This window comes from Carica papaya, chromosome 8, assembly GCF_054855325.1.
Source record: "Carica papaya isolate Zhongbai chromosome 8, ASM5485532v1, whole genome shotgun sequence".
In the NCBI taxonomy this organism is placed as follows: Eukaryota; Viridiplantae; Streptophyta; class Magnoliopsida; order Brassicales; family Caricaceae; genus Carica; species Carica papaya.
Genome location: NC_142316.1, coordinates 4,833,604 through 4,852,081, shown reverse-complemented (window position 1 = coordinate 4,852,081; position 18,478 = coordinate 4,833,604). Strand labels below are relative to the sequence as shown.

Genomic DNA, 18,478 nt, shown 5'->3' with positions numbered 1-18,478 from the left:
AAAATGTTGCATTTTTATTTTGCAAGCCATTAAATCTCAAGTGTTATATTTTTTCTTGACAGGCTATTAACATCTTTTTTTTTTTTTTTATAAATCACTATAAATGTGAAGTGTTGTATTTTTACTCTGCATTCCACTAAATATAGTTTATATATATATATATGTATATATTTCAATCAATGTATAGTCTATCAAATATTTTTTAGGATTACTAAGAAAAGCAAAACTCTGACATGCCGAATTCAAACCAGTGAACTAAGAATTGCCAACTTCTGGTTTACCAACTGAACTAAATTTAGAAAGTTATAATGACTTCCCTTCCAAATATGCAAGATTTTCTCCAACTTCTCAAGGAATCTTGGTTATGGCATTATATAATTAGGTTTTTTTTTTCAGGCATTTTAACGACCTCGTCTCTTCAAACATAATCATTTCCTCTCCTTGGCTTTTCTCATTTCATTGCTCTTACGATTTTAGGTACTCATTGTTTCTCTTTTATTTACTTGTTATTAATTTTTTCTGAAGAAAATGTTAGTCCTAATGCGCATTAATCAATCTTGGCTGGTTTGATTATTGAATCTTAAATTAATTGTTTCTTTGTCAAATATAATTCTGGGTTTTTACTTTGTCCAAAGGAGACGTAGAATCTTCCTGCCAAGTGAAGGTTAATGGCGACTATGGCTCGGCTCCATTATCAACTTACAACCAGCAGGTTCCCTGACGCCAGTGAAAATCGCCATTTTCCCAATCCAGCGATTTCGATTTTATTTCGTCATAATCGCTCTCTCTGCCGTCTCCATTCCAATCTCGCCTCTTCAAGGCTTCAACTTTCCTGTATCGGGGGAGATGGGAATAATGGGGTTGGCGGTCGCGGCACCGGTGGCAATGACGGAAACGATGGAGGTTCAAAAGGGGATGGTTACTCTGATGATTCTTCTTCTTCGTCGTTGTCTTCTTGGGGGCCGTTGGCTCTTTTCCTCAACGGATGGAGATCTAGGGTTGCAGCGGATCCCCAATTCCCATTCAAAGTTCTCATGGAGGAATTGGTGGGTGTTAGTGCTTGCGTTCTCGGCGATATGGCTTCTCGTCCTAATTTTGGTCTCAACGAGCTTGATTTTGTATTCTCCACTCTCGTTGTTGGTTCCATATTGAACTTTACTCTCATGTACCTGTTAGCACCCACCATATCTGCAACTTCTCCAAGCTTGCCTGCGATCTTCGCCAATTGCCCCACCAGTCACATGTTCGAACCGGGTTCTTACACCATTCTCAACCGGCTGGGAACTTTTGTATACAAAGGTACTGTGTTTGCGGCTGTTGGATTTGCCGCTGGACTAGTAGGGACTGTCCTCTCCAATGGCTTGATAAAAATGAGGAAGAAGATGGACCACAATTTTGAGACCCCAAACAAGCCACCTCCCACACTGCTGAATGCTGTGACATGGGCCATTCACATGGGCGTCAGCAGCAATTTCAGGTACCAAACGTTGAACGGCGTTGAGTTCATGTTGGCCAATTGGCTGTCTCAGATGGCATTCAAGACGTCCGTGGTGGTTCTGAGATGCTTGAACAACGTTCTTGGTGGCGCTTCTTTTGTGTTATTGGCGAGGATGACAGGATCGCAGAGCGTCGAAGAGGACAAATCGGTTAAAATGGAGAAGCAGAAGTTGGTGGATGAGGGAGAGGATTTGCGGAGCAACTAGTGCACTTCCATATGATTTTGTGTTGTTCGTATAGCTTGGATGTTGTCAGATGATGTAATAATTTGCAAAATGTGCTTTCATTATAGGCTTTCCTTCTTTTCGAAATAGAAATATGTTTTCTTTGAGGTGTTTCTTATAAATGTTTTGCAAGTTATTTTTGGTATTGCAGGGAGAGAATAGTGCTGCTTGAATAAAGTGATTTAAGGAGGGTTTCTTAGTGCCTACCTTTATCCAGATACAAGCAATTATAGCTGCTTGTTATATTGGAAATGGACTCAGAGAAAAGTGTTTCTTATTGTCCCTTGTTCTGTAAGTTTCTAACTTAGCATTTCTCTTGACAAAAGAAGCCATTAGTGATTGTTCTTCTTTAAGGTACTCATATAAGGAACTTTCTTCTCTTTTTGTAAGGGACTCGATCAGTAATCTTGAGATATTCTTAGTTCAGTACTTTCAATTGCTGAACCAACCTCTCAACTCTCGAGTGGGCAAGGAATTTTGCTTTTAATACTGCACTTGGTGTTGATGCCATGCCCAGGCAAGTTATTATTGCCTTTTTTCCAGTTCAAAGTGGAAAATTAAACCATTTAGCGGGCAATGTGATTTGATTTAGCCCTCTTCACATGATTTAAATGCTTACAGAATTCTCTTTGATGAGGTATCATTTTCTTAATTTAAAGGTTTATAGGTTTAATCACTTACTAATTTGTTTGTTCTTTTCTCTTATCTTTGTTCTTGCCTATGGTGATAACTTAAAATGGTGGTCGAAGTCTTTTTAAGTAATTCTGTTATCTTCATGTTTGTTTATGCTGCAATGTTGGAGTTACTATTTTTACTCTGTTGGTGGTTCTTAGTTTTCTTGTTTGTTGAAATTTAGTCCCCTTTTCTTTTCTCTGTTAATAACTTAAAAGAGCAAATAATCAATTTGGTTCCGGAGTATGGTAAACATTTCTCTTTGGTTCTAAATGTTTTTTCGTTAAGAGTTTAATCCCTGAACTTTAATTTCATTTCAAAATCCCAACACTATCTAAAATTGGACGGAAAAAAATGAGATTGAGATTAGGCTGCATTTGGGAAAAAAATTGTTTTTGTCTCTCATCTTATGACTTCTCTTCTCCATCTCTCTCCTCGATGACTCACTGTCTCTCCATCTTCATTTTTTTTTTAAGCGTTCGTACTATATATATACATATATATGTGTGTGTGTGTGTTGAGTATGTTTGTTCTGAAAAAATTATATATTACCCAGTTTTGATTAAAAAGAAAAAGACCATGTTCATCTTCTTCTTCTTTAGTAGAGAGAGAAACTTAAGAAGAGATGGAAAAAGAGAGGTAGAAACTGATTTGAAATATATAAACCTCTGTTGGAATTTAAGGAAAGAGAACTAAAGATGATTTGAAGCAATGTACTCCGCACATTAAAATTTCATATTCTACTTTCTCAGTTTCCTACGCTTTCTAAGCGACCAAACATAAAATATATCTATGATATCCATGTTTTGGTTTTAATTCTTCATATTAACTTATAGATCCAAGCTATTCTCTTCCTCTAATCAAGTTTGAAATGGTGATGTTGGCTTTCAGATCAACAACAAGAAGAACGACGACCGGAAAATTATCAGACCTGCATTGATAAATCGTGATCCTCCACCGAAACTCCAACCATCCTCGCTCTCTATGCATGAGTTATTTCTCTTGCAGATTAATGCGGTAGCATTCTTAATGAGACATCTTGACCGAGGGAAGTTCACGAACGCCGATAGAGTTTCGCTTTTTTATTATTTATGAATTAATTCTGTACTTGATTGCTAAGAAAATGAAGGAAAATAAGGGTGAGAGACAGTTTTGTGCAAATTTTTTTAGGTCATTTTCTTGGCCGCAGACTTATTTTTGGATTAAATTTCTATCTTAAAATGATTAATCCCAAAAGAAAAAGATGAAATAATGATGAAGATGGACAGAGAGAGAGAGAGAGAGACTAAAGAAGAGAGAGTGTTATTGAGGAAGGAGATGAAAGAGGAAGTAAGAAGCTATGTTGATAAATTTGTATGTCTCAAGTAAACTTCTTTTGTTACATTTGTAATAATAACCAAGGAATTGCAATCTTAGTTTAGAGCAATTTAACTTTTGCTATACATCTTTCTTTACGTAAAAGAAAATGATTATTTGTCGATGTTTTAATCATATTATTCAATATGATCAAGAAGGAGAAAAAAACTAAGTAATAAGAAAAAGAAGAAAAGTAAGAAGAAGAAGAAGAAGAAGAAGAAGATTTAATTATTAGCTATCATAATATGGGAGTGACACGAGACTCAGAAAATTTCACTAAAAGTATTTTTAAAATTTAAATAATTTTTTAGTTATTATCAATCTTGTTGAAAATAAAATCGAATATTAAAATATGCACACGAGTTTAATTTAAAAATTTTCGGTTAAAAAAAAATACAAGATAGAAAGATACGTGACACCAACTTCGTGACTTATAGTAAAAATGTGTGTTAGTGATATTTATTTAAAATTAAATACATTAATTAAAATATTTATAATGCATAAGTGATTGGAAAAATTAGAATACATAAAAAAAAAAACTAAAAATCATTGTGACTCTCCTTTTGTAAACTTCATAATAATGAATGTAAATTGAACTCAAAGAGATTAGATGACAATTTACTCGAACATATAAACATAATATATTAATTTTATGTATGTGTGTTTACTTTTTCTTGTTAGCATATTTAAATACTTTCTACAGTTTTTTTTTCTATTTTATTGTATCTAAAAAAAGATTAGTTGGGTGAAAAGAGTAGATTTCCGAGTATTGTGATGTGATTAATAATATAAAAATATTTATTAATAATAAATTTTAATGGTAAGATTTATATTAACTGTTAATTTATAATCATATTTAAAGTTTTAAATGTAAGTTATTAATTAATAAAATCCAGTTGGCAAATTACAAAAACAAAACCCTCTCTGTTTTCTGGTTTGGCCAAAAATGGAAGGAAAAAAGAATTGGGGATTGGCAGAGAAACGAAAGGGAGGGGAAGAACGTGAGTGAAGATGATGAATCCAAGGAGAAGAAGAATAAGAAAAAAAGAGAAACAAAAACATCCAATGAAACTGAGGGTTATTGGAGTTTTGTTAGCCAAGGAAAGATTGAAGTGGATTGCAGTGAAAAAATTAAAGAAGTCAAAGAAGCTCCGCCGAAACATCTGGTTCATAAAAAGAGAAAAACGTAAATAAATATGGAATTTCGGAAGAACAAAATTTAAAAGAAAAATAAATACAAAACGAGAAGATAAAAGGAAAGATGAGCCAACCGAAAATTAAAGAAGAAAAACAGACAGGAAAAAATTGAAAAACACCCAATAAAACCAAGGATATTGGAGTTTGGCGAGCTCGATATAGATGGAGTGGAATGCAGTAAAAAATGAAGAAGTCAAAGAGGTTCCACCGAAGCATTTGATTCATAAAAAGATAAAAAAAAATAAATATAGAATCTCGAAAGAGCAAAATTCAAATAGAAAATAAATACAAAATGAGAAGCCAATAAAAAATTAAAGAAGAAAAACAAATAGAAAGAGAAGGAAAAACATCTAACAGAATCGAAGATATTGGGGTTATGTTAGCTCAGTGAAAAAGAAACAGATTGCAGTAAAAAATGAAAAAAGTCAAAGAGGTTCAACCGAAGTGTTCGATTCACAAAAAGAAAAAAATAAATAAATATAGAATATCGGAAGAACAAAATTCAAAGAAAAAATAAATACAAAATGGAAAGATAAAAAGGAAGCAGGAGCTAGTAAAAAATTAAAGAAGAAAAAAAGACAAGAAAAGAAGGAAAAACACACAATAGAACCGAGGTTATTGGAGTTTTGTGAACTCGGTGTTGATGAAGTAGATTGCAGTAAAAAATAAAATAAGTCAAAGAGGCTCCACTGAATTGTTTAGTTCAAAAAAAGAGAAAAAAATGAATGTGAAATCTCGAAAGCGCAAAATTCAAATAGAAAATGAGAAGATAAAAAGGAATGAGGAGCTAACCGAAAATTAAAGAAGAAAAACAAACATAAAGAAAAAGAAAAATATCCAACAAAACTGAGGATATTAGAGTCTTGTGAGCTTAGTGAATATTAAACGAATTATAATAAAAAATAAAAAATAAAAAAAGTCAAAGAGGCTCAACCAAAGTGTTTAATTCATAAAAAGAGTAAAAAAAAGTGAAATCTCATAAGAACAAAATTCAAAGAGAAAATAAATAAAAAATGGGAAGATAAAAGGAATAAGAAGCTAGTGAAAAATTAAAGAAGAAAAACAAACAAGAAAAGAAGAAAAAATAGTCAATGGAATCGAGGATATTGGAGTTCTGTGAGCTCGGTGTAGATGAAGTAGATTGCAATAAAAATAAAAAGAAGTCAAAAAAGCTCTACCCAAGTGTTTGGTTTGCAAAAAAAGAAATAAAAAATAAATATAGAATTTCAAAAGAGCAAAACTCAAATGGAAAATAAATGCAAAATGGAAAAATAAAAGGAAAGAAGAGCTATCTGCAAATTAAAGAAGAAAAACACCCAATGCAATCGAGGATGGTGAAAATGAAACGGATTACTATAAAAAATGAAAGAAATCAAAAAGGCTCCTCTAAAGCGTCTGGTTTGTAGAAAGAGAAAAAAAAAATAAATGTGAAATCTCATAAAAAGCAAAATTGAAAGAGAAAGTAAATACAAAATGAAAGAGGAGCTAACCAAAAATTAAAAAAGAAAAACAAATAGAAAGAGAAGGAAAAATATCCAACAGAACCGATGATATTGGAGTAAAAAAAGACTGTACTGAAGCGTCTAGTTTGCAAAAAGAGAAAATCCTTGTAGACTCTCCTTTTGCAAGCTTTTTATAGTTATTTTATTGCATCCAAAAAGATAATTGGGTAACAAGAGTAGATTTAGAGTACTATAATGTGATTAATAACATAATAACTTTACTAATAACATATTTTAGAATAAATTTTTCTAATGTTAAGATTTATATTAACTGTTAATTTATAATCATATTTAAAATTTTAAATGTAAGCCATTAATTAACAAAATCTAGTTGATAAATTACAAAAACAAAACCCTATCTGTTTTTTAATTTGGCCAAAAATTAAAGGAAAAGGGAGTGAGGATTCGAAGAGAAATGATAGGGGAAAAACGTGAGTGAAGATGATAAATCCAAGAAGAAGAAAAGGAAGAAGAAAAGAGAAACAAAAACATTCCATGAAGCTGATGCTATTTGGAGCTTTATCAGCTTAGAAATGTTGAATCGAATTGTAGTAAAAAATTAAAGAAGTCAAAGATGCTCCATCAAAGCGTTTGTTTCACAAAAAAAAGAAAAATATATAAATATAGAATATCGGAAGAGCAAAATTCAAAGGAAAAATAAATATAAAATAGGAAGATAAAAAGAATAAGGAGTTAGCCAAAAATTAAAGAAGAAAAATAAAGAGAAAAAGAAGAAAAACAACCAATAGAACCGAGGATATTGGCATTTTATGAGCTTGGCGTAGATGAATCGGATTGCAATCAAAAATTAAAAAAGTCAAAGAGGCTCCACTAATGTGTTTGGTTTGCAAAAAGAGAAAAATAAATAAATGTGAAATCTCAAAAGAGCAAAATTCAAACTGAAAATAAATGCAAAAAGGGAAGATAAAAAAAAAAAGAGGAGACAACCAAAAATTAAATAAGAAAAACAAACAGAAAGATAGGGAAAAACATCTAACGAAACTAATGATATTGGAACTTTATGAGATTAGTGAAGAAGCGGATTACAATAAAAAATGAAATAAGTCAAAGAGGCTCAACCGAAGTATCTGGTTTGCAAAAATATAAAAATAAATAAATGTTAAATTTCAAAAAAGTAAAATTTAAAGGAAAAACAAATACAAAATGCATAAAATTAAGGAGGAGCTTGTCAAATATTAAGGAAGAAAAACAAACAGAAACGAAATAGAAAACATTCAACGAAACTGATGATATTGGAGTTCTGTGAGCTCAGTGAAGATAAAGCGAATTACTGTAAAAAAATAGAAGTAAAAAAGACTCCACTGAAACATTCGTTCTGCAAAAAAAAAAAATAAATGTGGAATATTGGAAGAGCAAAATTCAAAGGAAAAATAAATGCAAAATGAGAGGATAGAAACGGAAAGAAGAGTCATCTAAAAATTAAAAAAGAAAAACAAACAAAAAGAGAAGGAGAAACATCCAATGGAACTGAGGATACCAGAGTTCTGTGAGCTTGGTAAAGAAAAAGCGAATTGTAGTAAAAAATAAAAGTAGTCAAAGAGGCTCCATTGAAATGATCGGTTCGCAAAAAGAGAAGATGTAACGACCCTGAAAATATTCAAAGGAAATAAATGATGGTTAAAGTGCGGAAGCAAAATAAATGTTCAAAGTTTACATTCCTTATACAATAACTTAAAGTATCCATTAGTGTTCCGCAATTCACCATTTTGAAAAAAATACAAAGAAATAAGGAAATGAACAGAAAATAAAGAAAACTAGCATTCTACTCGCAATTCTCTTGGGGATCGATTCTGAATCCTGGTCTTCTTAATCTGAAATGGTTAAATAATGGATGACTTATACTAATCCAGTAAGAATATCACACTATATCACCGATACAGAAATGAAGGTTGGTAGAAAATAAAAAATAATTAATGGAGCACTTAATTTAAACCAATACATTTATTAAAAATAAAACCATTTACCATCCACTTACCGCAGCAAGATTTATAAAAGCAACCTATAAAGACAATAATATAGTACTTATCATAATTTCATATACAATTGGTAACAGAAACACATTATGAATCCATATTCAATAAATCAAACAACAATCTTTCTTTTTATCGGTCTACCGATATCTATGGGGATTCATAGGGATGTCCCCGCTATGCATGAACTTTTTCCTTCAACATTCTCAATTTAAGAGTCGTCCCCATACCCCGTCCGGTATGAGCGTCAAATCATTAAACCTCAATACCCCGTCCGGTATGAGGGTGAAACGGACCGTCCCCATACCCCGTCTGGTATGAGTGCTAAATTACCAAGTCTCGATACCCTGTCCGGTATGAGACAACGTTCACGGTAGGGTTCCCTATTGTACTCGATCCATCCATCATCTCTCAAGATATACAAGAAGACTGTCGTTTCATCCATTTACTTAATTACACAATTTTTTCGTTTTCTTTTAGTCTTCATCTTCCAAATCAACCATAATCATATAAACAAACAAATATGCATCAGGAAATGCAATCATATCTCAGTTTTTCAATTTAACAGTAGTTATGTAAGGCAACAATAAATACATTCAAATCATAAAATCTATAAATAAGATACTATCATGCATTTAAACTGTAAAATAAATCAACAGAAATAACAGAGAACAATTTCTGGTTCTGGCTCCATTAGTAACCCGTAATTAATTATAGATACTTTCTAAGTATTACAAAATAACATATTATTTAAAATTAAACTTAAATTCTATAACAGATAATAGAGTGATTGATTCTTACTCAATTTAGTGTCCGAAAAGCTAAGTTATTTATTGCATCTATAGGCGGTTCCTGGGTTCCCTGATTTTTTTTTTCAGAAATCAAAATGCACTATAACTACTTACAAATGTCCCAAAAAAATCCAAAATCAGTCTCAGGGCCCACTTTAGCCAATTTTGAAATTCTGTCACGGCGTCTCCGCCGTGCTCCAGCGACGGTGCCGCCACCCGCGGCAACGGTTTGCCTCAGGTCTGCTGTTTTTGGCTAGATTCAGTCAATTTCTCATCAATCCTTACAAGAAAACATGTTAAGGGGCCTCGATTGGTTGAAAAAATACAAAAAAACTGAAACTCACTGGTGGAGAGGCTCTCCGGTGCAGCGGCTCCTCTGGCTCACGTTGCAGTTGGTTGTTTTGCTCCGGTCAACCTATAGAAAAGGAAACAATGATCACAACAGTGGAAAAATTACGCAGAACGAAAATCGAGAAAGGCATCATCGGAGGCATTTTGTGGAATTGTCAACGGCGGCACCGCTGGGCTTTGCCCATGTTTTTCGATCAATGGGCTGATCCTTTTGCTCTAATTTGGTCATGGGTGTGTTTAAAATTAAATTCTAAGCATAGGAGAAATTTTTTACCTCTTTTGGTGGTCGGAAAGGGCTCCGATGCGGCGGTGGTCTCTTTCCCGGTGACTGGGTCTTCTTCTCAAGCAAGAGGGTCTTGTGGCTGCGTTTAAGGTTTGGTGTGGATGTGAGTTATTTATATCTGTCCGCTTTTAATTTGGGTCGTCCATCATGTTTGATCTGGACCTCCGATCGCGATTAAATAGGGAGTGAATCTGGGTCATTCATCGCGATCCAATTTGGACTGTTCGTCGCGATCTAATATGGACTGTCCATCGCATTTAATTTGAATCGTTCGATCGTGATTAAATAGGGAGTGAATCTGGACTGTTCATCACGATCCAATCTGGGCCGTTTATCGCGATCTAATTTTGACCGTCCATCGCGTTTGGTCTGAATCATCTGATCGTAATTAAATGGGGAGTGAATCTGGACTGTCCCATCGCGTTCAAATCTGACCGTCTGATCACGTTTGGGGAGGAAACGCATCTGGGCCGTTTGTGTGCGCAGGAATGGATTTGAGTCGTTCGATCGCGGGTACACAGATCTCATGCGTGACCTCTCGCATGGCACTGCATTAGTGTCAACTACCACGCGGCGCGTCCTGATTCGTCGGGGCTATTGACTGGGCATCCTACGTGGTGAAACTTCTCTAAATTACAGTTTGACCCCTGTTTTTTTATTTTTCTTTCAAAAATACCCCCAAAACCTAAAATTTCATCCTTTTTTTCCAAAATTATTTTCAATTTAATCTTCCATCAATTTTACTTTATTTTTACTCTAAATTAAAATTAAAAAATTAAAAAATTATATTTATAATTAAATCCTAAATTACAAAAAATTAATTTAGGGTGTTACAACTCTCTTCCCTTAAAAGAAATTTAGTTCCTCAAATTTGCCTTTCTCACTCTCAATCAAATAGCTGGGGATATTTGGTTCTGAAATCTGATTCTAACTCCCATGTGGCCTCATTCGGTGTGTGATTCTGCCATAGGACCTTAATAAAGTGAATTTCTCAGTTTCGGAGTAATATACTCTTTCGGTCCACAACACCGATCGGTACTTCTTCGTAAGACTGATCCTCCTAAAGTGAAAGAGGCTCGTGGGCCAAGACATGAGAGGGATCCGGGTTGTACTTGCGTAGCATGGGCACATGAACACATTATGGTCCTTGAAAAGTTCTGGAGGCAGTGCTAGTCTATAGGCGGCAGTACCAATTCTGTCTAAAATTTCAAATGGTCCAATAAATTGGAGATTCAGTTTTTCCCTCTTGTCGAACCTACTGATTCCCTTGAAAAGAGTTACCTTAAGAAACACTTGATCGTCTTTCTCAAATTTCAAATCTCTCCTCCAGGTGTCCGCATAACTCTTCTGCCTGCTCTGAGCTATTTGAATGTTCTTCATGATGTTAACTATTTTGGATGTAGCCTCCTCTACTGGATCTGCCGAACAGTTTTCTATCACTCACTTTCTCTTAACAAATCGACGATCTGTATGAGCGTCCATATAATGCATCATACGGAGCCATGCCAATACTTACTTAGTAGCTGTTGTTGTAGGTAAACTCTATCAGGGGAAGATGGTCATCCCAATGGCCTCTGAAGTCAAGAACACAAGCTCGAAGCATATCTTCAAGTATGCAGATTGTCCTTTCTGACTGCCCATCAGTCTGAGGGTAGAATGCAGTACTAAGGGACAATTTCGTTCCCATGACTTGCTGAAGGCTAGATAAAAATTGAGAAGTGAACCTGGGGTCCCTGTCGGACACTACTGTTACTGACACTCCATGTAATCTGACTACTTCCCAGACATACATTCTTGCTAACTTTTTCCAGGAATCGGTCATCCTGACAGCTAAGAAGTGGGAAGACTTGGTAAGCCGGTCAATAATTACTCAGATGACATCATGTCCTGAGTGTGTTTTAGGTAATCCTGTCACGAAGTCCATGGTGATATGTTCCCACTTCCACAATGGGATTGGTAATGACTGAAGTAGCCCACTTGGGCGTTGATACTCTGCATTGACCTGTTGACATACCAAACACTTAGAAACATAGTCAACTATATCTCTTTTCATCCCATTTTACCAAAATCGGGGTCGCATACTTTAGTACAACTTAATACTTCTGGGATACATGACAAACTTTAAGCTATGGACCTCTATCATAATATCCATTTTTAACTCACTGTCACCTGGAACACACACTCTATCCTGGAATCTGAGCAGCCCATCGGTGGAGGCTCGGAATTATGGGTTAACTCTCTATTCTATATCTTTCTTGAGGGTCGCTAGGGTGGAGTTGGTGGACTGAGCTTCCTTTATTCTCTAGATTAACTCAGGTTGGATAGTCAAGACGCCCAAACATGTGACTCTCTTCAGATCCTAAAACCGTACCTGCTGTGTGGCCCCTATATGCCTGTATTCTGAAACCATCAAATAGGCTAATGTACCTGCACTTTTTCTGCTAAGTGCGTCGACTACCACGTTGCCCTTACCCGTGTCATACAAGATGTCGCAATCATAGTTCTTGAGAAGTTCTATCCACATTCTCTGATGCATGTTGAGATCCTTTTAAGTGAATATGTGTTTTATTGAGATTCTTTTGAGTAAATATGTATTTCAAACTCTTATGATCGGTATAGATCTAAAAAGTCTCCTCATACAAATAATGGTGCTATGTCTTCAAGGCATGTATGATTTCGGCAAGCTATAAGTCATGGGTGGGATAGTTTTTCTCATGATTCTTCAACTGTCTGGACCCATAAGCTATGACCTTCCTATACTGCATTAAAACACAACCCAAACCTAGGTATGAAGTATCATTGTAAATCGTATATTCACCCGATCCACTCGACATGGCCAATACAGGTGCAGTAGTCAGCCACTTCTTTAGTTCTGAAAAATTTCTTTCATAGTCCTTGTTCCTCCCAAACTTGACATTTTTCTTTGTGAGCCGAGTCAGAGGAGTAGCTAAATTAGAAACGCTTCCACGAACCTGCGGTAATAACCTGTCATCCCCCAAAAAGTTACAGATCTCCTTAACTGATGTTAATTTTTTCCAGCTGAGCACTGCTTCCACCTTTTCGAGGTTCATTGACATTCCATCCTTTGATATGATGTGTCCCAAGAAGGTAATCTACTCAAGCCAGAACCCACACTTATTCAACTTTACATACAACTTCTTTTCTCTGAGAACCTACAAAACTTGAGTTAGATGGTGAGCGTGTTTCTCTCTACTTTTTGAATAAACCAAGATGTCATCGATGAACACAATAACAAACTAATCCAAGAATTTTCTGAAAATCCTGTTCATCAAGTTCATGAAGATGACTGGAGCAATGGTTAGTTCAAATAGCATGACTAGGAACTCATAGTGTCCGTACCTAGTTCGAAAGGCTGTCTTGGGGATGTCTTCTGCCCTGATTTTTAGCTGATCGTAACATGACCACAATTCTATTTTGAAGAAGACCTGGGCACTTTACAGCTGATCAAAGAGGTCGTCAATCTTGGGGAGGGGATACTTGTTCTTGATTATGACCCTGTTCAAACTTCTGTAATCAATACATAACCTCAACATCCCATAAGCCTTTCTTGCAAATGTGACTTCGCCACCCTAAGGGGACACACTATATCGGATGAATCTACTGTCCTGCAGTTTAGTGAACTGTTTCCTCAGTTCCTTCATCTTAACACGGCTTATGCAGTAAGGCGCAACCGAAATAGGTTGGGTGCCTGACTGAAGATCTATGGTGAATTCGACTTCCCTGTCCACTGACAGTATAGGTAGTTCATCCGAAAATACATCTGAAAAGTCTCAGACTACTAGAATCTCTTGAATACAAATTTCTTTCTTGGGTTTGCCTAGTTAGAGAAAACAATAGGGTTAAAGCACTCAATAATAAGAAAATTTTTCATGAAGAAAACAAATGTTAAACGATTTTATTAATTTATAAATGACTCCTCATTAGGAGGGTTGAATACAACCTTCTTCCTAAAACAATCTACAGTGGCGTGATACGCTGCTAGCTAGTTCATTCCTAAGATTACATCAAAGTCCCCCATATCAATTTTTATTAGGTCTATACTCAATTTTTTATCTGCTATATCTATGACACAAGTCCTGTATACAATCTCTCCTAGTAGTGTCCTACTCCCAAGAGTAGATACGAATAACATAGAATCAAGTTTTTCAGGCAGTACATTTGATTTTGATGCAAAAATATGTGAAACGAATGAATGTGATGCACTAGTATCAATCAAAATATGAGCAAGATGGTTACAGATAGTGTATATACCCTGTACCACGTCCGGGTTAGCTTCTGCATCCTGCTGTGTGAGATTGTAAGCTCGGTCCTGAACAGGAGGTCTGACCTAGTTGTGGTTCCTCAGGCACTCCCTCACATAATGTTGGGCGCTACCACATATGTGGCAAGTGTTGTTGAGGCGATAGCAGAGTCAGTCTCTATGATCCTTACCACAATGCTGACAGATCTTGCCACGTTCTGCTGCTGGAACCTGAGGAGAGCCTGAGTCATCGGCCTGAGTCTCTTATTCTGTTGAACAGGTGCAGTAGATGCTAATTTGCAGTGCGGAGCTGAGGGCCTGAGGTTCCCTGCTGCTTGAGGGAAGGTGCGAAGGCTCCTCTTTGCTAATTGTGCCTGGGCCAGAACAGCCGAATAAGTGTTGAGCTCTAGCACAAACAACTGTTGTCTGATCTCAGGACGGAGGCCCCACTCAAATCTTTTAGCCTTTCTGCCTTCGTCCATCATGCTTTCAGGATAACATCGACCTAACTCCAAGAACTTGTGAGCATATTCTGATACATTATGTCCCCCTTGACCAAGTGTACAGATTTTATCTCCTTCAGATGTCGGAGATGCTTTGGGAGGTACTTTGCATGAAAAGTCGTTAGGAACTATTCCCAAGTGACTGGAAAGGACATGGTGGCCTGCTTGAGTTGCCACCAGCGGTCTACTTCTATCACTAGCATCTAGGTAGCAAGGATGGCATTCTGTTCGAGGATCACCTTGAGGGTCTTGAAGGCCTTCTTTGTCTCAGATAACCAGAACTTGACATCTTCAAAGGAGGATCCCCTTGAAAAAGTAGAATGATTTAGTCTTTTATACCTTTATATGTAGCTTGGGTCCATTGTGAGAGAAGTTGGGTCCCGTGGATGAGGGACTCAACTGGATTGAGGATGGATTGAATGGCCCTGCAATGGTACTTGATGATACGATGGAGGCACCGAATTGTACTGTGGTGGTGCCAGGTGACGTAGTGGCTGGGGCACCGGATCATACTGTGGTGGTACTGTGGAGGAGCATGGTCATATTGGGGTGGCTCAGGATCTTTCCGTTTTAGGGGTGGCTCAACCTGTGGCAACGAAGGAGGGTCAAGTAGCTCCATCCTTTCCTCCCAGGCCTCTTGGGCAGTAATAAGTCTTTCCACCATCTCAAATAACCGATCGACATCCTCTCTAAGCGAACCCTCCCGAGCTGCTCAATTTAGTGGGGGTCTTTCTCTCCTCATCTATTTGTACCTGCATTTTATAAGGAAAAGTTGAGTAACAATTCATTATTTTTGGTGTTCCCTAAGGGTTTTGTGTAAGGAATGGGTCCGAGGAACGCGGCTCTGATACTAACTGTAACGATATCAGAAATATTCAAAGAAAATAAATGATAGTTAAAGTGTAAAAGCGAAATAAATATTCAAGATTTAAATTCCTTACACAATAAATTAAAGTATCAATTAGTGTTCCGGAATTCATCCTTTTGAAAGAAATACAAAGAAATAAGGAAATAAACGAAAAATAAAGAAAACTAACATTCTACTCGCAACCCTCTTACAGATCGGGCTCTGGATCCTGATCCTCTTGGTTTGAAATGGTTAAATAAGGGATGAGCTACAATAGCCCAGTAAGAATATTATACTATATCATCGATATAGAAATGAATGTTGGTAGAAAATAAAAAACAACTAATGGAACACTTAATTTAAAGCAATACATTTATTAAAAATAAAACTATTTTCCATCCACATACTGCAGCAAAATTTATAAAAGCAATCTATAGAGACAATAATATAACACTTATCATGATTTCACATGCAATTGGTGACAAGCACACATTATGAATCCATATTCAATAAATCAAAAAACAATCTTTCCTTTTATCAGCCTACTGGTATCCATGGAGGTTCTTAGGGATGTCCCCGCTACGCGTGAAACTTTTCCTTCAATATTCTCAATTTAAGGGATGTCCTCATACCCCGTCTGGTATGAGTGACAAACCACTAAACCTCAATACTCCGTCTGGTATGAGGGTGAAACGACCCGTCCCCGTACCCCATCTGGATAAGCACTAAATTACCAAGTCTCAATATCATATCCAGTATGAGACAACATTTACAGTAGGGTTCCTTATTGTACTCGGTCCGTCCACCATCTCCTATGATATACAGTAAGACTGTCATTTCATCTATTTATTTAATCACACAATTTTTTCGTTTTCTTTTAGTCTCCATCTTTCAAATCAACCGTAATCACATAAACAAACAAACATGCATAAGGAAATGAAATCATATCTCAGTTTTTCAATTTAATAGTAGTCATGTAAGACAGCAATACATGCATTCAAATCATAAAATTAATAAATCAGATACTATCATGCATTTAAACTGTAAAATAAATCAACAGAGAGCAATTTTCGGTTTTGGCTTCATTAGTGACCTGTAACTAATTATAGATATTTTTTAAGTTTTACAAAATACCATATTATTTGAAATTAAACTTCAATTTCATAACAGATGATAGAGTGATGGATTTACTCAATTTGGTGCCTGAAAAGCTAAACTGTTTACTGTGCCTACAGGCGGTTCCCTAGTTCCTTGAATTTTTCTTCGGAAATCAAAATGCACTATAACTACCTACAAATGTCCCAAACAAATCCAAACTCAGTCTCAGGGCCCACTTTAGCCAATTTAAGAATTCTGGCATAGCGGCTCTGCCGTGTTCCGGCGGTGACGACGCCGTCCACGGTGGCGGTCCACCTCGGGTTAGTTATTTTTAGCTGGATTCGGCCAATTTTGCATCAATCCTTGCGAGAAAACATGTTAAGGGTCTCGGTTGGCCGAAAAAATACAAAAAATCGAAACTCACCGACGGCGGGGCTCTTCGTTGCAGCGGCTTCTCTAGCTCATATTGCAGTTGGGTGTTTTGCTTTGGTCAACATGTAGAGAAGGAAATGGTGATCACAACAGTGGAAAAATTATGCAGAATGGGAATTGGAAAATGCCTCATCGGAGGCATTTTGTGAAATTTTCCGCAGCGACGCCGTCGGGCTTTGCCCACGTTTTTCGACTAATCAGCCGATTCTTTTGCTCTGATTTTCCCATGGGTGTGTTTAAAATTAAAAGCAAGAGAAATTTTTTTACCTCTTTTGATGATCGGAAAGGGCTCCGGCACGACGGCTGGTGGCGGCGGTCTCCTTCCCGGCGGTTGGGTCTTCTTCTCCAGCGACGGTGTCTGACGACTAAGGTTAGGGTTTAGGGTGGATGTGAGTTATTTATATCCGTTCGCTTTTAATCTAGGCCGTCCATCATATTTGATATGGACCGTTCGATCGTGATTAAATATGAAATGAATCTGGATCGTTCATTGCGATTCAATCTGGACTATTCATCGCGATTCAATCTGCACCATTCATCGCATCTAATCTGGACCGTCTGATCGCGTTTGGAAAGGGAACATATATGGGCTGTTCGTACGTGCAGGAACGGATTTGAGCCGTTCGATCGTGGGCACGCGGATCGCCCGTGTGGCCACCCGCGTGGCGCCGCGTCAGCGTCCGCTACCACGCGGCGCGTCCTGATTCGTCGGGGCTACTGACCCGACATCCTACATGGTGAGATTTCTCTAAATTGTATTTTGACATCTGGTTTCTGATTTTTTTTTTCAAAAATACTCCAAGAACCCAAAATTTTACCATTTTTCGCCAAAATTATTTTTAATTTAATCATCCATTAATTTTACTTTATTTTTACTCTAAATTAAAATTAAAAAATTAAAAAATTATATTTATAATTAAATTCTAAATTACAAAAAATTAATTTAGGGTGTTACAGAAGAGGAAAAAAATGTGGAGTCTCATAATAACAAAATTTAAAAGAAAGATATATGCAAAATAGGAAGATAAAAAGAAGGAGGAGCTAGCTTAAAATTAAAGAAGAGAAACAAACAGAAAGTGAATAAAAAACTTCAAACGAAACCAAGGATATTGGAGTTTTGTGAGCTCGAACTAGATGAAGCAAATTGCAGTAAAAAAAAAAAGAAATCAAAGAGGCTCCATTGAATCGTCTAACTCACTAAAAGAGAAAAAGAAATAAATATGGAATTTCAAAAGAGCAAAATTTAAAGAAAAAATAAATACAAAATAAAAAGATAAAAGGAATAAGGAACCAACTAAAAATTAAAAAAGAAAAATAAATCGAAAGAGAAAGAAAAACATCCAATAGAACCGATGATATTTAAGTTCTGTGAGCTAGGTGAAAATGAAGTGGATTGCATCAAAAATGAAAAAAAGTTAAAAAGGCTCCATTGAAGCATCTTATTCGCAAAAAGAGAAAAAAATAAATGTGGAA

General features: G+C 36.1%; 1 pseudogene across 2 annotated transcripts; it reads left to right on the top strand.

Annotated features, from left to right (window-relative positions):
• The first annotated feature begins 216 nt into the window (after positions 1-216).
• Positions 217-3,828, top strand: LOC110825963 (protein RETICULATA-RELATED 3, chloroplastic pseudogene; annotated as a pseudogene). Of its 2 annotated transcripts, XR_015814088.1 has the most exons (5): positions 217-477; positions 636-1,757; positions 1,873-2,012; positions 2,112-2,238; positions 3,285-3,828. The product of XR_015814088.1 is annotated as a protein RETICULATA-RELATED 3, chloroplastic pseudogene, transcript variant X2 (transcript). The 2 variants fall into 2 exon arrangements; XR_015814087.1 differs by lacking the exons at positions 1,873-2,012; positions 2,112-2,238; positions 3,285-3,828 and having other exon boundaries at positions 636-1,867.
• Positions 3,829-18,478: the final 14,650 nt, after the last annotated feature.